Source organism: Anopheles arabiensis, chromosome 3 (genome assembly GCF_016920715.1).
Source record: "Anopheles arabiensis isolate DONGOLA chromosome 3, AaraD3, whole genome shotgun sequence".
Classification (NCBI taxonomy): domain Eukaryota; kingdom Metazoa; phylum Arthropoda; class Insecta; order Diptera; family Culicidae; genus Anopheles; species Anopheles arabiensis.
In genome coordinates this window covers 82,092,630-82,110,729 of record NC_053518.1, presented here as the reverse complement: position 1 = coordinate 82,110,729, position 18,100 = coordinate 82,092,630, and the positions used below count along the sequence as shown (strand labels likewise).

The window sequence follows — 18,100 nt, the reverse complement described above, 5'->3', positions numbered from 1 at the left end:
CGTGTTCGTTGTGTTCCCTTTCAAAGTATGCCACGTGAACAAAATAAAAAAAAAAAAACAAAGCCAAAGGTTGAAATTGGAAGATAATAGGAACAATGGAAGAAAACAAACAAACGTTACACTGCCTCAACAACTCAAGGCATGCGAACGCATCGGAACTTCTTGTCGAAACAACGCTCTAACCCAGTTATCATACATCACCCGCTAGCGAACATAATACACCCTCCCCAATCTCAATCCAGCCGTTCCAGCGGTCCCCCGAGACGGGTTCGGTTTCGAACCGAGCGGGGTGCAAACCATAACCGGCAGGTGTCAATTTAAATTCTGCCCTCGTCAGCCGTCCGAGCCGAGGTTCTCACCGAGTGTGTCTAATAAGGTGAAGTGGAACAGGAGAGCAAACGAGTGAGATACAAGCAGCTTGAAATGCTCGGACCATCCTCGTGGGAGTTACGTTTACACACACACACACACACACACACACCCAGAAACACCCAGCAGCACACAAAAAGAAACACCCAATTCCGGCGTCCTTCACAATCGATTTCGATTTCGGAAAGGTAATTTCCTGCCCCGGGGCGGATTTGGGGCAGGGTGCGAATCGGAAGCTCGACAGCAGTTGCGTAATAAATTATTCCGCAAAAAAGGTAAACCCGAACCCGGAATACTGCTGGGAGGCATAAGAAACATACAGATACAGGCACAGCAGCAAGCGGTTGACTTTAATATTGATCTTATCGAGAAGGAAAATGAAGAAAATGTTGCTCGGCAGGGGTTTTTGGAGATTTTCGACGAAGGGCTCTCCTGGGTAGAGTAGTGAGACGATTTCCACAGAAAATGTTCAAACTGACCAACATTATGGGCAGGTCCGCTAGTGTTATTACGCTTTAAGGAGGAAGATACACAAAACGACCGGTTTCACTCTAATTGGTTCAGGTTTAACGTCTTTATTTGGTAAAGTGTATGGCTAGATGAATAGTTAGGCATTATCCATGAATTACGTAACGCTCCAATTGCATAACTTCAATATTTTTCCATATGTTTTAGTACCATCTAGCATTGAATGAATCCTCTCTTAGAAAATTAAGCAATCTCAAGTATTCTTATTACACCTCTTTGTTGCCACGGTTTTGTACTTAAGTTTTGTAATTAATGGATGACGCCCTATCTGAATTTGTTTGTAATGAGTATAGCAATTGTTTAAGAAAGAATCGCCAAAAATAACATAAAACAGCAGCGACAAAACATTACAGCAAACAAAAAAAAAGCATTATATTTTTCACAAACAATGGAAGGCATAAGCTTTAATTCTTCTTAACAAGCCGTTCTGGTGGAAGAAAATCAAGAAGTAGCTATGTCGAAGAGCCCTCATCTCTAAATAATGCAACCTTCATAGAAAAACTGTACCTTGGGCCAAATTCACCCAACTGCCGACACATCTTATCCACCTGGGCCACAGCAACTTAACGCGCCGTAAAATAACACACTCCAGCATCCAGCACAAGATAACCGGCTCAATGAAGTGACAATTCTAGCAATTGTTTTGTAGTACCATTTTGGGAGCAGTATGAAGAAGACATTCCCAAACGCTTTTCAAGCCATGGCCAAGGTGTAAGGGAAAATGGGTAGGAGTGTGTGTGTTGCCTATCCCTTTGCTTGAAGGCTCGCATCTCGCCACGAAAAGGCACCTTGCTAGATTAGGTGCAGGTGGTGCGGTACATGAACGCTGGAGCGGTGGAAGCGAAGCGTAGAAGACGTGTGAATATTCCCACCTGGAACCGTTGCCCTTAAGGACCAACTTTACCTCGCCGACCGGCACAGGGCACAATTGTCAACCGCAGTTACTTGCCGTCTCTCGTTGACATTCTTCCCACACAGTGTGTGTGTCTGTGTGTGTGTGTGTGATAGGCTGGGAGGCCTACTGCCTGTCAGCTTTGGATGGTAGCTTGCAGATTGTCTTCCCGGTTGTTGCCGGTGGAAGAGGAGTGGAAACTGCCACTGTTGCTATTTTCACAAACTCAACCAGTATCAAAAACAAAAAAAGAAGTAAAAGTAAAGGAAAAGGAACACCCTCTGCTCTGCCTGCTGGAAAGACATCTGTGAAAAGTCTCATAGCACGGCCCTTAGCAAGAGCATGTGCACAGGTGTGTGTTTTTCTTGCAGTCTTGCAGCTATTTCCCTTCCTAAGGCGGGAAGTGAGGTGAAAAATTTCAATATTACACCACCACGAACTTGTTCCGTGCGAGTGTGTAAAAACGGGGAAGAGAACACGCACAAAGAAGCGACATGTTCACGAGCACACTTACATGGTATGGAGTACAAACGGCAGTTGAGAAACTGGTACACATAACCGCAACCGTGTAGCGCACGGATGGAAACCGTTTTCACGTACACAGGAGTGATACATTGCTGGGAAGAACAGGATGAGAAAAACACAAATCCTTTGGTACTTTTGTGACAGTGAAAAAAAACAGTAGAACGAATTGCATCCAGAAAAAGTCAATCTTCAAGTAAAAACAAAAGAAGCCAGACAGAAAGTGAACAATCCTTCAGGAAAGGTGACAAGTATCCAGGTGCTGTGCAGGCTTTGAATGAGCTTGCTGTCTGTTAACGTGTTCTGCCTTTCTTCGTTGGAGTTGGAGTACATTGCGGATTATAATTGAAACATTCCTGTTCATCGAAGCGCACCATTTTGAGGGATGTTTTCTTCGTAACTGATAGTTTTTTTTGTGATAACTTCTGGTACTATTTCGTAGCACGTGTGTGGTATGATCTTTTGCTTTACAAAGGAATTTCAAGGTTTCGTAAATGCTTCACTCACTGGAAAAGTCTGTAAACAATGGTTTGTTCTTCCGCCTCGACGACGGACATGCTGAGCTTCATTTACAGCCATTCCATTGGGAGAGTTTGGCAAGGAAAAAACGACCTTCACAGCAAAAACTATTCTCCAATTTCCTCATCTCTTCTCACCATCCCACTCGCATGGTTGGTACTTTAACGTCGCTGCTATCGTTTTCCTGGCCAACCAAGTCGCTGGGATACTTCGTAACAGTTGCGTTGTCACCATAGCACCACTGTTTTTGGTCCTTCGAACCGGATCTACCAGCAAAGTGTACGGAGCCCGGGCCGATTAGTGCTGCTCCAGGGGCAGATGTTTCACTCAGCGTGTTTTTTTGTTTTGTTTTTTGCATTCATCGCTCCCGTTGGAGCTCTTGCTCTGGACCTGTTCTTGCTGGTACTGAAAACTTCGGCAAAAGGTGTGAGTGTCCTACCAGCAAAACCACAATCTGCCATCAGCATATTCCACTTGCATGGCAAAGTTGGTAGGTGGTAGCCGGAGTCAGACAAGACAAAACCAGACAAAACCAGTCGAACCAAACCACCTTGGACCAGAAGCCATGGAAGGATGACTCTACCCCAACGCGCAACCACAAAAACCTGGGATAGGAAGAGCACACTACGCTGGAGAAACTTGAAGCTTCGTCGGTGTTGGTTAGCGACAGAACGCGCTCGCACAAACACAGACACACCTCAACACCATCATCATCAGCAGCAAAGCCGAATGCCTGAAAAGATAATTTAATTCTCTTTAATTAACCATCCGTTTTGCGAATTCGATTCCGACTAATTATACGGAATTAATTGACTGCCACCGTCGTCGGGGGTGTCCAATGAGGCGAATACGCGGCCGACAAAACCGGGAAAACTGTCTCTCCGTCTCCTTGCACCGTGACATTGAACGCACTGCCAAACCTCCGACATTTCCGGCTGCAGTCGTGGCTGCAGCGACTTTCCATTTCGTTTCAACGCCACCGAAAGGGGGAAGGGGACAAAACTTGTTTGCTTGAGCACTCCGAGGGGAAATTAGCTAGCCTTCCAAGGCCTTTCCGATTGGCTCCTTTCCGATGGGGGAATAAAAAGGACCTCAAAACGTAAGCACCACCATCCATTGGTACCACGTCTTTGTTGTCGTACTTGAAATTGAAGCTGACGAGTTCGACAGACGTCCATGCTCCATTGGGGCACAGTGCGATGAGTGAAGGAAGTAATCAATTCTGACCGTAGTTGCGCCAACACAAACCGAGTCACACACTATGCCGTCAGCTTTTTCGGCCGGCCAGTACCGGAAGTGCCGTCTGGAGCGATTTGTTTGACTAGCCCCGTAGACATTTGCGTCGCAAAAGTGCTCGCGCTGCTTTTGGTACGGGCCTCGCTCCCCCCCGAAATGGAACCTCGCAATGTTTGAAACGAATCATAAACATTTCCGAACGAAATAACTGACGTCGTAAAATTTGTTCCCCTCGGTACAATAAGTTCAGGTCGGGTGAATTGCTTTTTTATTTGCTTGCTAGTTTTCGGCTACTACCTTTGGGTTCGCTCGCCAAACAGTCCAATGTGCTTGCCTTTGGTTAGAATAATCCCGGCGGAAGTGGGAAACAAAAAATAGTACCACCACGGGCCGGAAACGCACTCATTACCAAGTGCGCCATGTTACAGTTTGCCTTTGCCCGGCCCAGCCGCGCCGATCGAAATGGAAAGGAACGGGATGCGAAGAAACATTGTAACAATTGAACAAAACAGCAAGGAGTTTTGTTGGGAAAGGGTGTATAAACAAATTAAGGACCCTTTTCGCAAATTTTTGGAATACATTTACCGCACGTTCTCGCCCCCCTAGGTACACACCGTGATCCTTTTGCTACGGTGCTGCGGGAGTGAAATACACCACATTAAAGCTAAACGGTGCAGAGCGTAACGAAACAACGTGCTTACAAACGTGGTGGTTTTGGGTAAAGGGTTGGGGCTAGAAAAAGGGGTTTCCATCACCGACTGGAACCGGTTCGGGAGTGAGATGTTTTCGACTGTGGAGCAGGGTTGGCAATGTGGAATTATGATAATTTTCGCATGCAATGTAAAGGGGGAAACTGCCTTCCAGGCACAAAGTGTCTAGTGCCGAAGAAATTCTTGCGCGTGTAGAAGCTTTTGAAGGTTACGTTCTCACCGAAGGCGCCGTTTGGGTGCTGCTGCACCATCTCTTTAATGAGCACCGACAGTGTTGCACCATGCCACATGGAACAGGAAGTTTGATCTTTGCGCCAGCTGTGTGATGCTGCAAAGAGAGTTTCCTTTTGTATGTATGACCTATTTCAAGTGGTGCTTCGTTGGCAACATTAAATAACCACCATTTTGCCCCGGGGCGTTGCTATTGTGTGGAACATTTCAACCTCTTTCAAACGGAAACCCGTTCCCATTCCTCATTCTTAAGATGTCGTCTGACAAAACTCCCTAAGGATCTCATTGTGATATCATCATCATCATCATCGTTGACGCTTACAATGTTGCGACGTGGTGACACATCGTTCTTGGTGGATTTGTTCGCAGGCATACCGCTCGGAGCAACTTGAATTTATGAACTTGTCTAGAGAAGGATATTTTCCGTTTGGTGGCGTACTTTGAATTTGATTTTATTTTCCACGAACAAATGAACGAAACTTGGGGCGGGTTGAGTTTGAGAAGAAAGGAAAAACAACTCGTAGGGTTGGTTATCTTTAAAACAGATTTCAGAAAAGTCACCCACGCTTGCGATGGGGATTATTAATATTATTAACTGGAAAAGAAAAAAAAGGCATTTTACAGGGTGTTTTGGGTTCGGAAGTCTGTAGAACAGAGCCATGTAAACAATTTATTTCAGATTATTCAGCAAAATCAAAAGGAAAACAGGTAGGGGCATGATTTTGGTCTGCAGGTTGCACACGTTTAAAGAGGTACGATTTGTTTCAAGCTAAAGAAGAAAAATATGGAATCTGAACATGAGTTATAAACATGATTTAAACAAAAGAGCCAGAATAATATAAAGTATGAATGTGATGCATTCTGTTTTATAATTTAATTATCATTTTTTATAAGGTTTTCCAACTCATTTTTCAATGCAAAATTGTTCCGCGTGCAATAATGTATTCCCCGTCATTCTGATATTGCATTTTTATCATAATAATTTTTAATTTCTTCAGCATGCTTTTCAATTCTTCATGAGTCTTTTTCCATAATTTTATGACATGGGTTTTGAAGCCGGATATCATTACTCTTTGACCGTTTAAGTGTTGACATTCATGCTGACAAATTATTACAGGGTTTTCCAAGTTAATTTCCAAATTCAACCACATTTTTCATTGCTTGCGAGATGATTTTCAACAGGTGTCTATTTGGACTACCCAATTTTTCAGTTCTTTTACATTATTTTCAACACAACACAAGCTGGAGTGAGCTTGACAGTTATTTGTAATGTGAAATGTGAAATAATTGAAATTTTCTTGTGATACAAATACAACACATGACTGTTCACACGTGGAGAGTGACTAGGAAACTCCTGTAATGTAACTTTTTTGTAGTGAAATTTTCATTTCTTAAAAAAGTTGAAGTCATTAACAAATAAATTACTATTTTTCTGCTTGAAGTTGTGTATGACATAATGAAAATAGGCAAGGTTGTATGATTATTGATTCAAATGCACCATTTCAATACATTTTATCATTTCTGATTTTTTTGCCAAATTTGAGACGGCTAAACACATTTGTTAATTGTATTTAATTACTTTTCTACAATAAATAGAATGCTTATGTCGTCGAAACGTTACGAATTATACCATAAATTGGTTCATCTTAGCAGTTTTTCATGCCATAAACATAATTTAATAAAAATAATTAGCATATCCTTATAGTTTTTCCTGATATTCCAGACATTTGACGAACAATCTAAATGTAGCCACATTTACATTCGTTTACGCTGTTCCCAATGCCTTCCTTAAACTACAAGCTTTTATTACCTCATCAAAACCAGAAATTCATGCACCATTCGTCGCAAGAGCAAAAGTGCAGAAATTATGACGCAAGCAAGCTTTTTACGTCCTCTTTTATTCCTATACAATATATTGCTTTTCCACCACCAACACCGCACCAAACGGCCTATTGCTTTTCCTTCCCGGAAAAATATGACGGGCGCGGCCAGATCAAACAGCCCCAACAGTCCCACTGCATAATCCCAGCGCAATAACAACAACCGCGTAAAGTGCAACCAAATTGACTCATTTCGCCACAATTTAGGCACACGGCATAAAGTACCGTGTACCGCAAGCCCATTGCTGCCAGTGGAAAGCTGACAGCTTTATAGTGAAACCATCCCCGGCCACAAAAGTGCTTTACGAACACTTCACGGTTGGAGGGGGGGGAGAAAGGGCAGACTGAAGGGCTTTCCAAGAAGGACGCCATCCAAATACACAATAAAACAAACCCCCGAACCCGATCGTCATCTTTGACGGCCATTTGCGGAAGGCTGCAGCCGCGCGCTCGGAAAAAAAGGATTGTGGAGGGGAGGACTTTCGCCCGGCAGTACAGGCTCGGAAACGATCTTGGCGGTCATTATTCGCCACAAAATTGCATCCCTTTTTACCGCCGATGGTGGAGCAAGAGCTATCGCTTAAAGTTGGATCGTTTTCCTTTTCGGGGAGGGGGCAGGCAGCTTCAACAAAAAAAGCGCAATGACTGTGGAACCATGAACAGGGGGAGCAAAAATATGAAGAAAGCCTTTCCGGCTCCACTGGTGACCCTTTTTTCGCAGAAGTGCGAAAGGAGTGTTTTAGTGCGCCATCAAACGCAATTTGACGTTGATGGTGGTAGATTGTGGGCTGCAGGGAACCAAACCAGTATTACAACTCCCTTTCCGACTTCACTTTTACCCTTCTCTCCTTCCATCCTGTTTCTTGAGTGCCGTATTGTTTAGGAATCTAAAAAGGCATAAATTCGAACGGGACTGAACCGCAGTGAAGAAAGCTGCGACTGGCGTAAGTATGTGCGAAGGAAAACCGTTTTCCACTGTACGATAAACATCGCCCGGTAAAGGTAAAGAGCCTGCACTGAAAGGGGAGGGTGGATTTTTGCGTGCCTTTTTCGTTCCCCGCTGGAAGTAACCAGACATCCAGACCGGGATACTACTGTGGGTTGCGCCAGCAGGCGATGATTTATGGCCAGGAAAGGACTCCTCATGCAAATTGCCTCCCTATATCCTGGTCCCTGGTCCTGTGACTCACGCACAACCGGCAGTGGGCCAGTGGTGAAATATCCTTAAAAGGACAATAATGCTAGGCAACGACGATCAAATTCCCGCTTTCGGGCCCGCCGCCCGCCAAAGTACTCGGCCAATTTTATCTTCCATTGGCCTTCGTAACTCGCCTGATTCCTGATGCCTTTGCACTTTTCGCTGTTGTTGCTGTCGTGCCGCTGACAACGTATTCTGTTTGAATGAATAATAAAACGCAGAAAAATTGCTTCGATTCGTGTACGGCTCTTGGACGGAAAAGGTTCGTCATGATTGAGCTCACGATTTACTTGCGAAGGGAACTGGTGGAGACTACGAACCGCTACGTGCAGTACGTGCTGTGACGGGGTCTTTGGAATCTGAAATTCTTATTTTTTTCTTTTGAGAAACTACACAGAGGAGTGTCTCGGGAGGACCAAGGAACTGGTCAGCTGGCCGACCGGATGCCGGTAGAATTGCGCATCCTTATCGAGGCGAGCGCAATGGATCGTAAATAAAGGGGCAAAGAAGTGCACACGAGACGGATGAAGGTGAGAAAATTTCACGTCCAAAGAACGCTGGCTGAGAACAAGGAAGGCGCGTTCAACTGGATATGCGCGGTATGTTTATCGATTTTGGATGGGACGGGAGCATACAAATCGATAATGTCTGTGGGAGTGAATATGCTTATGATAGCGAATACAATGTTTTGTCTGAATTGTTTAACACGGCGCAAAAAAGGCTTTAAAAGGATGATGGTATTAAGGTATGGAGAACGTTATAGGCGGCACACTTAACATTCTTGGAAATTGAGTTCCGGGAAATTACTGATATGAGAAAGATGGACACCATGAAGGATAAGATGGACATCTCTATTGCTTACCCCATACTGGTACGTACATAAACTATGTCTTGGTCATTTACAACGACGTTCAATTCAGCCTTGAATTTAGGAATTGTAAATGCGCCTCTTCTAGCACCTCCAAGAATGCTCAATCGAAAGCATTATTGAAATATCGACGACTGGTAGCTGGCGTTGTTCTAGCTTATAAAAGAATAGTTTAGGACTTCCCTTTAGAAAATTACTGAACTCCACAACACCAGCATGTTAGGTGGCACATTGACCTTCAGGCCATTTTTCACCCAGTTAAAATTATTGTTTTATCTTTGTAGTCTCACACTTACTTACTTACTTATCCGGCGCTACAACCGCTTTGTAGTCTTGGCCTCAGGAGTGTCCGAAACCGCTCACGGTCTCGCGCCTTCGTCTGCCAGTCCGTTATCCCGGCCTTAATGGCGGACGCCTCCACGCCATCTAGCCACCTCAATTTGGGCCTACCACGCCTCCTCTGTCCTTGTGGACGGCCTAAAAAGACTTTACGGGCTGGGTCGTCCGTTTCCGTCCGTCCATTATAGCGGCTCCTCCATTGTCCTTCCACACATACGGGGCCAAGTATCCTTCTGAGCATCTTCCTCTCGATCGCGGCTAAGAGGGTTTCGTCAGATTTGGACAGTGTCCATGTCTCAGAGGCGTATGTGAGTACCGGAACTATATAGGTACTATATAGTGCCAGCTTCGTCCGTCGCGACAGGTTCTTTGAGGTGAACTGCTTTTTCAGGCTGTAGAATGACCGGTTGGCAGCCAGCATCCTTGCGCGCAACTCAACTTCCATACTGTTGCCGCTGCTGACCTTTGACCCCAGATAGGTGAATTGTGGGACGACTTCAAAAGTGCGTTCACCTATCTGTACATCACGCCTACGTAGATTCGGATTATTTATTGGTGATGTTGCCACCATCAGTTTGGTCTTTGCCTCGTTTATCTGCAATCCGAGGCTCTCTGCCGCCTGCTCGATCCCTTGGTAGGCTTCTGCTACATAGGAGAGCCGCAGACCAATGATGTCTATATCATCAGCGTATGCCAGGATCTGGGTTGACTTATAGAAGATGGTTCCCGTGGTCTCCACCCTCGAGTCGCGGATGGCCCTCTCTAGCGCCAGGTTGAATAGGAGACACGCGCAGTCTCACACACTCTCTTATATATTCCTGAATGATGCCGTACCAATACTTCTGCTTTTTTGTGGATTAAGGTAGTCCAAGTCGTGGCAAGATTCGTGGGTTTTGTGAAGTACCTCATCAGCGTGGTGCGTGAAACAGCATAATGTACAGCTGCTGTTTTCATCGGTCGTATGTTTCTCGCAAGTTTTTAATGCTTTCTCTAGTTGCTGGATAGTACAGGTCTTCCGATTACCCTAACTCAAGATAGTTCATGGCATCTGTGCATCACCAATTGATGTTTGCTCGCTCTCCATCTTTCTACACATGCCTCCCATATGGTCTAGTGGCTAGGATAACTGGCTTTCACCCAGTAGGCCCGGGTTCGATTCCCGGTATGGGAAAGCCTTTTTTTAATAGGGGAATGAGTTCAAATGGCTTAAAGTCTCTACAAAAATAAACAAAAATCTTACCCTACGACAGAGTGTGTCGTCCGTCCTCCTCACTTTGGTGTTAAATTTATAAACCACTGGAAAGTAAGAATTTTTATTGCTTTCATTGCCATTCTTTCACGAAGTTTTAGCCAAATAATCACGACAAATCATTCATTTAATAACACTGTCAAAACTATAAACTATAAAGTTATAAAGTTCTTCATCCATAGCAGTCAAATATGATCCAGAAGGGTGCGCCGGATTGGGAATTTGTTTTGCTTTTTTATTTAGCCCAATTTGCAATTATCATACCAAAAATCTTCTCAAATATTTTGTTTTATTTTTAATCTGGATGCTTTTCAATAACTACTTTACCATGTACTTATGACAAGTGTACATCTTATCCGTAGTTTCCGTGTCTACCTACCTTACCTACCTTCCCCTATATAAAACATAATATTTAGAGAAAAACTAAGCTCCAGTAAGTAAACAATCTTCAATCTATTTGATTCTGAAGAACGTTCAAAGTGCTTTTCCAATTATTTGCCACTCAAACAGTGTGAGATAAATTACAGAAAACTGGTAAAAAATATTGAGAGCGTTAAGGCAGACTTAAAATATGAGGAGGATCAAATATGAATAAAAATAACTATGTAACCATAATTTCAAAACACGCCTTTATTAAACTAATTTAACTTTAATGTCTGGTTGAACAACAAAAACAATGTGCTAGAAAAATATTTAAAACAACAAAAGCCTATATTCAATAGAGTTCTTGTCCTCTTGCTTATTTGCACTATACAATTACAACAAAATCAGAAACGGTAACCATGCCATTTGTTGTACGTATGTGTGCGTGTAGGCAATCTCGGCAAACCATAACAAACACACTGACCGATAAAGTAAGCAAAAGAACGGGTGTTTTGGCGTATAATGTACAAACAAAACAATGCCGTCCCCCTTCCACTCCTGTTGCTCTTCATCCCCTTTTTTCCTCCGTGCTGATTACGCCATAATGTTACCCATCTTTACGAGCCCTCTTTCCCTCCTTATTAGATGGGCGTCCCCTTTCGGCAATAACGGCGGCAATGGTGTCCCATCCAGCCACAACGCGCAACCGAAGCGGATATGATTCGCAGGAAGAAAAATGTCCTACCTGTCACCTACTAATTTGATAATCATTATCCCGTCCCTGTGTCCCAGGGTTGCTCCAGCAAAACGCACCCCCATCGACTTGTGATGTTTATGCGTTCCCGGTGGTTTGCTTATTTGCCGAACTTTTCTCCCCCTCGCACTGTTGGGCTCCATTCCTCCAGCCGTGCGAAGATAAACTTGGCATAATAATGCGAATCGTAGGCCCCGAGCCTTTCTTCCCGTCCAGCTTGGCGCGCTTGCCGTGGGGGAGCCGTTTCGCAACAACGCTTGAGGGAGAACATCATCATCCTATCCGCTATCGATTGGCTTTCCACTTACCGAATCTTCCGGGGGAAGGCGAGGAAAATGTCTAGCAAGAGCGCGCACACACACACACACACATTCTACGTGGACAAATCACCATCTGGGCTATGACGAGTGGTGTCGCTCCCGATAGGGCAATAAAGTTAGGGAGCGCAATACACACCGGTGAGCGCTGGCAGGTTCGGTCTCGCTTATACCGAAACACTTGCACGATGAAATACACGCACAGCTTCCTTTCGCAGCCTCACTGGCTTCACGTGTCCGTGTCGCTTATCATATCCTGGCGAGAAATGTGTCTGCCCCCCCTCCGCCCGTACTCGCGGCACTCTTGCAATCGATTTCATTCGTTAGCGAAATTGGAGCAAAGTTTCCTGCTTGCGTCTCTGGCGGTCCGTGCCCTCCCAACCGGTGTATTTTCAAAGTTTCGCACCGCGAACCGCTCCGGGCTGGGCGCTCCAGTCCCGAGGCGACGAAAGCGAAAGAAATCGAATGGAATATTTGATGAACCTATTGCCACTTCAATCGGGTGCCCGGGTTCGGGAAAGTTATGCGCACACGCGTTTTGTGCCTGGGAGGAGTGAGGAACCGGTGCGCTTTACCGGTGCGGCAATCGAAGGCATTCAGGTCGTAGCGCGCTTTGGAATGCGGTGAGGGGGCGCATAAGTGGCTACAGGGAAGCTCGGAGCGGTACACACATATATCACGTTCCTATCACGCGTGAATCGTTCATCTTAGGACAAGGTGTGGGTGGGAACGATATCGTTCGGGGAGTTGTAAATAAGTTGACAGGGCTTTGCGCCCCCGTCCCGATGTTGTATTGCGCCGTTCTCAACTCGCTTTTCGTCGTATCCGTTACCAACACACACACATACACTATACACGATTATCAGTACGTGACAGTCAGACGGTCGTTCGATTTCCGTACCGGTCGTGCAGTGCAGTTGATGGAAAAGTGGAAAATTGTATTGAATTTTAATAACACGCTCCCGACACACGGACACCCGGCCTGGTGACGAATTTGTGCCTTCCATTTGTGCAACACACAAAAAAAAAAACGGATGCCCTTGACATCTTCACGAGACTGGATCGGGCGATGGAAAAGTTTTCTGTGCCGTTGTTTGTTTTGCATTCACTCACCGGCACACAAAGCAACGCTTCAATTCGGTAGCTTTCACGGTTAAAGCACGCTCCACGTTCCGTCCGTCGTCAAATCCATGAGTGCTAGCCTTGCTACTGCTTGGGTCTGTTTCGCCAAACGGCAGGCCGTGTCGTGTTTTGTGCCAAAAAGGAGATGAGATGGAAAAGTTTTTGTCTGCAGCTCGCCCGCACACCTGTTCGTAAATGATAATTTTCCAATAACAGCTGCATGGGTATAGCAGTGCTTGGAGATTTTTTTATTTGTTTTTGCATAGTTGACGGCAAGCGACGAACGACTAAGAGGATATTTGCTAGCCCTGTTGAATGGTTGTTTGGCTAAACTTTGTCTTTGTATCTGGGACGAAGTTGTGTAACTTTAAGATTAGATGAATTTAAGATCAGATAAAACCTTTTTCAACGATTCACTTTTGGGTATGGAAATAAAGTGTATTGGTGGCGTTTGAAACACTTTCAACAACACTTTCATATTTAAAAACGTATTCAAGTCAAATATTTTATTATGTATTCAATTAAATTATTTTTTTAATTAAACGAATTCAATGTTTGTGTCAAATGAAGCTTGCAGGTAAGAACACAAATGTGTTAAAATTATACTTGAAGGTGTACAAAAATAGCGCTGCATAACACATCACGTTTTTATCGTAGCTTAGGCAAAAGGCCTAAAGCCTCTCTACAGGGTTCCTCACGATTTTTTTTAATGATTCCCATCAATTTTGGTGGGTTGGTCCAACTGTATTGATATCCAATTGGAAAATAACAATAAATTATGGGAATGAATCAAAATCTATTTGGTACGATAAAAAATCATGGGAACGCGCCAAAAAATCATGGGAACTGACCAATAAATTGTGGGAAACCCTCTAAAACAATAAAAAAAAAACTTATCGTCCTATTTTTTTTGCAAAATTGCTTTAAAACATTATCGAAAATCAATCTTGAAGACGAAGACATCATATAAACTTCATGTTGTGTACAATTTTACTGCACGTAGCTTATGGTTCGGAAGATTAATCCAATACCGAAGCAATCACTCATCAGCTGGCTACAGCGCTGTATAAAACCTGCTTTAAATAGCATTAAATTTTAAAGTTTCCACTGATCATATTTCCCCCAATCGATCATGATGATATGGTGCAGCTCTGAAGCTGTTAAAAAAAATGAACAAATATTGCTTTGCCTCTTCTATAACATCGCCTACGCTTCGCTTCCTCATGCTGTGACGGTCCACGACCAACCAATGACAGCCAGCACTGCATCACGCACTCGCTACCAAACGGTGCAGAATGATTTGATTTGTTTGCTACAAACATAGTTACCGAATTTTCAGTACCGTATGCGTTTCCAACGCGTGCGGAGTGATTTATTAAAAGGATCAGTACTGCCGGCATCGAACGCGCGCGCGCTCACACGGTCCTGCCACACACTTTCACATTTGGCATGCGTGTGCCGCATGCTGAGGATATTTTTCATCCTTAACTTGGCTCTCAAATGTTTCACTCCCACCCCCCCCCCCCCCCACAGGATCGTTTCGCATCGCGTTCGGGTGTACCAACTTTCAAACCCACACTTCGGGCTAATGGCGCCCGGCCAAGGTAATGGATGCGAGCATTAGCTTGTGTGCGGCGGAGCAAAAGCATCCCTTTGGCGGACTGCGGCTAAGACTGTCATAAGAATTTTGATGCTCAACAAACAGTGAGTAAGATGTGGGACGCTGAAAGCCAAGCCGAAAAACGGAAAGCAAAACAGCAACGCTAACGAGATAAAGAATGAAGAGCTCGCATACCCATGTATGGCGACATGGCGTCATCACAGTACCGTCGACTCCCGCCCATCGAAATGAGTGCAATGAATCTTTCCTTTCTATCGACACTTTATTTCCCTTTGCCCGGGCACAGTATGCAGCAACTGTAAAAGTTTTCCCATCCGCAGTAAAACATCTTTACGAGCGATAGTGGAGCGTGTGTATTGCGAAGAAATTGGGAAAAATGACCCAGATGCTTTAAGATGAACCACGGACACGGAGTGAGATGCGAGAGGATGGAACCGCTACCGGAACGCATTCAAGCAAGTCATAAACATTTCGATTCCAACCACACAAATTTCAGTCAGCAGTCGGACTGACTGGCGAGGCCAAGCGCGTACTTAAAGTCATGCTTTTTGAACTTGGGTCGAAGAATGAATCTTCAATTGGGTTAAGCACTACTCAGCGAAGAACGTCAAGTGCTTTTCTTGACAACGTGTAGCTTTGTGATATTTTGAAGCGAAATCATTGAGTTGGGAAAAACATCACGATTATTATTACATCCAAATGGAACGGAGGATGGCAATGGTAAAACAAAATTAATTTTGATGATTTGGAATGCTATGCGACAGTCGAATGATGACATAGTTGAATTTAATGTTGAAGGAATCACGAATCACTCATGAAACAGAAGCAATTACTTTCGCCTAAAAGTATGCAACAGCTGCGACAAGTTTATGTTATTAAATGAAATGCGCCTTAAGGTATGCAATTGAGCTTTTAGTTTGAGTGTAATCGATGGGTTCTTAATTCCATGCAGGGTTGTGAAATACAATGAGTGGAAAAATGAAAATAGTTTCAACAGAATAGGCGAAAAAGTTTATAAATATTTTGAAATATTTTACTTTTGTTCGCCAGCCTCTGTTGAACTTAATGTAACTGAAAATATAGTGAAAAATTCACCAACTTTCTAACAACCCAAACACAAGCTAGTGACCTTTACCGCTCCAACCGTGCCGCTTTAGGAGCTTCATTTTTATAGCTTTGACTTTTGCCTGCCGAAACAAAATAGTTCCACCGTTACGTGGTTCACACAAAAACCTTCTCCGTTTTACGACTTTTTGACCGGCCAGCAACCGCTGTTTCCCCCCGTCTCCGCCCATTTTCTGTTTGACAGTAAATGAATTTTGCACCGAGCAGAAAAAAGAAAAGCTTATTTATCTAGCCAGTCACTCGCTGTCAATCCGCGACAAAACCAACCGAACCAACCCGAAGAGTGTCCCTTTTTCCGCCCAACCCGGGTAACTTTTTGCTCTAGCATTGCATAATTAAACAGTGTTTCCGGCTTTTACGATTCACTCCCACTTTCTACCCTTTCTACCCTAGAAGAAAGAACAAATCAACAAATTGCCGGTCCGGGGGCAGGAAAGCGGTGACGTTGTGCTGTGCTTTAATGTAATCATCCGAAATTCGATGAATCAATCCATTGGGATAGGATTTACATAATTTCCTTCATTTCTTAAAGTCTACATAAATCCTTCCTTCCCTTTTCTTAGGATGAGTTGCACGTGGTGTCTTTTCAGTGTATGAGAGAAAAGACGGAGAGAAGAGAAAAACGAGCAAGGCTTTAACGGAACACCCCAAAATCACAAGCACCGGATTCATCTAGTGAAATTGGGAGGGGGCCCAAGATTAGCATAAATTTGATTACCGGTACAGCAGGCTGGCCCAGGAAAGAAGGGAGGGCAGTAGCAAGTCCGCAGGGTTGGCAAAATTAATTCCACACAAACCACACGGAGTGGAAAAAGTGGGCAAATTTGGCGAAAAAATAAGCTGACACACTTGTGCAGCGCTGCTAGAGGTTGCGACCCGAAGCGGATGATTAACTAATATCGTGTGAAAAGCGATTTAACCACCGGCCTGAATGTGGCACACACAAGCACACCTGTGCGTTGAATTTGGTTTGCTTTACCCTTAGGTGTATGTATATTTTTTTCGGCTAAAAGGTGATGAAACATATAATGCCCACCAGGATACATCAATTTCACACCTCAATACGCAAGCCACAAGGGGAAAAAACACACACAGGCACACACCGCAGTGTATGTATGTGAATGTACGCTGCGTAGGGAAATTTAGTGATTTGCGTATCCCGGTTGCTGCGGGATACGGGAATTATGAATGAATGGTAGGTAATAGCAATCGGGGGGAAATGTGCATGAAATTGATTTTACGCTTTTTTAAATCAACCATCGAAACCGATGCGAACGGGCGGTGTGGTTAATGGTTGCAATCAAGCATGATATACGGGTATGCAATAGAATCTTTTTATAGCACCTTTTTAAGCCCAGTACCACGGGTTTTAGCATTTGCAGGTATACTTTTAGGCGTCGATGTAAAACTTGAGCTAACAATTGCGTCACGTTTTATGTTATTTTACTACAAATGATTTTTTGTATCGATCGCAAATCTTCGACCTTATATTTACCTAAATATGGATTAAGTAAATGCTTTTCAAAAAATATATTGCATACTTTCGGGCTGATTTCATTCGTGATGGAGCTAATGAGAAATGAGGTATGAGAAATTAATTAAATTGTTATTTTAAGTCCTTGTTTGTGATGTTTTGGTATTCCCTCAATCACCACAGATCATTGGCATTCAGTAGTTGCCCGAAGGGGGTAGTTTTCTATGTTTTCCGCTCCGTATATCGTCATAATGAATACATCCTGGCAACGATGGTAAAAATAACCACAACAGGCACGACGATTTTGAAGTCAAAAATTGACCTGACAACATCAAATCGGATCTGTCTTCGGAGTCACAGACCGCGTCACGTACCTCTCTGCCTAGCTCGTTCTTATTGACGTTCACAAATCCCTCCAAAAAAAAAAAAAAAAAATTGAAACCACCAAACCAGCAACTGCAACTCCGTACCATTGCTACAATTGCAATCGTTCTTATGAATATTCAGCCAAACGAACTCAACGACCCGAACCACTTCGGGCGCGGGGCTGTGATGCACCTGTCTTGTAGTACCAGTGAACCATTCAACGGGATGGGATTGTTCGGCTTCCTTCTTCAACGGGGAGGGATTATGAATATCACATTGTTCGACTGAATAAAACATTCGCCCCGGCTGGTGAGCGTCCATCGCTGTCCGCCGGTGCGAATGTCGAGTACGGAGGGATGCCTCAGTTGGTGTCCTGGTAGGTGACACAAACTGCATTTCATTTGCATGTAGCTCGAT

The 18,100-nt window shown here is 44.0% G+C and overlaps 1 protein-coding gene and 1 non-coding gene across 13 annotated transcripts in view; one reads left to right on the top strand and one right to left on the bottom strand.

The window, feature by feature from the left end:
• Positions 1-18,100, bottom strand: part of LOC120901374 — a 128,524-nt gene that overhangs the window by 98,123 nt on the left and 12,301 nt on the right. The gene's annotated exons all lie outside the window — the stretch shown is intronic.
• On the top strand, positions 10,392-10,463 carry Trnae-uuc. The gene has a single exon. It is a non-coding gene; the product is annotated as a tRNA-Glu (tRNA).